Source organism: Gracilinanus agilis, chromosome 2 (assembly GCF_016433145.1).
Source record: "Gracilinanus agilis isolate LMUSP501 chromosome 2, AgileGrace, whole genome shotgun sequence".
NCBI classification, from domain to species: Eukaryota; Metazoa; Chordata; class Mammalia; order Didelphimorphia; family Didelphidae; genus Gracilinanus; species Gracilinanus agilis.
Genome location: NC_058131.1, coordinates 413,113,272 through 413,115,063, shown reverse-complemented (window position 1 = coordinate 413,115,063; position 1,792 = coordinate 413,113,272). Strand labels below are relative to the sequence as shown.

Below are 1,792 nucleotides of genomic sequence, written 5' to 3'. Positions count from 1 at the left end.
TCTAGTACAATATTGAATAAAAGAGGTGATAATGGGCATCCTTGCTTCATTCCTGTTCTTATTGGGAAGGCATCTAACTTGTCCCTATTGCAGATGATACTTGCCAATGGTTTTAAATATATACTGTTTATTATTTTTGAGGAATGTCCTTCTATTCCTATACTTTCTAGTGTTTTCAATAGGAATGGGTGTTGTATTTTGTCAAAGGTTTTTCTGCATCTATTGAGATAATCATATGATTTCTGTTAGCTTGATTATTAATATGGTCAATTATGTGGATGGTTTTCCTAATATTGAACCATCTCGCATTCTTGGTATAAGTCCCACCCAGAGTGAATTCACCCAGAGTGAATAATTCTCATGATCACTTGTTGGGGTCCTTTTTTTTTTTTTTGACACCAAATGTGATCACTTGATTGATGGTACACAAGATAGGACTTTATGCTCCTCCTCCACCCTACTACAGGGGTGCTTCGGAGTGGGGATATGAATGGGGCAAGGGATCCCCAGCATAGGAACATGGTTTATTATGTATGTGGGCTCCCCAGTGGTAGAACTACTCTTTTATAAGATGGGGATGAAGTTCCACAGCCTTCTACTTTACTCCTTAGAGGCCATGTATATCATGAAGTCTACTACATGGTGGTTATAACCATACTCATTGTCATACCAAGAAATGAGCTTGACAAATGGTCCTTGAGGGCAATGCTAGCACCAGCATTGAAGGTAGAAATGTGGGTGTCACTGTTAAAGTGAAAGGATACAACAGCCCAACATATCCTTCAAGGTTCCCTCTGCGGCTTGCTTTACCACCTTCTTAATATCATCGTATTTGGCAGCTTTCTCCAAAGCAGCAAGTCAGAACCACCACAGACACATTAGGAGTAGGAACACAGAAGGCCATGCCTATGACCTTTCCTTTTAGCTCAGGTTTGACCTTGTCCACAGCCTTGGCAGTACCAGTGGAAGCAGGGATGATATTCTGGGCAGCACCACGCCCATCACACCACAGCTTGCCAGAGGGGCCATCTATTGTCTTCTGGGTAACGATAATGGCATGGACTGTGGTCATGAGTCCTTTCACAATGCCAAAGTTGTCATAAATGACCTTGGCCAAGGGGACCAAGCTGTTGGTAGTTCAAGAGGCATTACTGATGATCTTGAGGGAACTATTGTATTTCTCATGGTTCACCCCCATCATGAATACTGGGGCATCAGCAGAAGGGGCAGAGGTAATGACCAGCTTGGCTCTGCCCTTCAAGTGAGCCCTGGCTTTTTCCATGATGGTAAAGATGCCAATGGACTCCACAATGTACTCGGCTCCAGCATCTCCCCGTCTAATATTGGTGGGATCCTGCTCCTGGAAGAAGGTAATGGCTTTTCCAATGATCACTACCTTTCCATTCTCTGCCTTTACAGCACCCTTGAACTCGCCATGGGTGGAACCATATTGGAAAATGTAAACCAATTAGTTGATGATGGCCACAGCTTCTACTCCAATGCAGTTGAATGCTGTTCTGGTCACCAGGCGTCCAATACTGCCAAATCCTTTCACTCCAACCTTCACCATCTTGTCTGAGGGATGCGACAGCATCAGAGGATCCTGACAGCGAACATGGGAGAAGAGCTGAGAGCTTTGCTGGAGTCTTTCTGTTAGAATTCTATCTAAGATTTTTGCATCTATATTCATTAAGGAAATTGGTCTGTAGTTTTCTTTCTCAGTTTTTGGTCTGCCTGGCTTTGGAATCAGTACCATATTTGTGTCATAAAAATAATTTTGTAAAACTCCTTC

General features: G+C 43.0%; 1 pseudogene; it reads right to left on the bottom strand.

Moving 5' to 3' along the window:
* Positions 1–600: 600 nt before the first annotated feature.
* Positions 601–1,570, bottom strand: LOC123235676 (annotated as a pseudogene).
* Between the last annotated feature and the right edge of the window lie 222 nt (positions 1,571–1,792).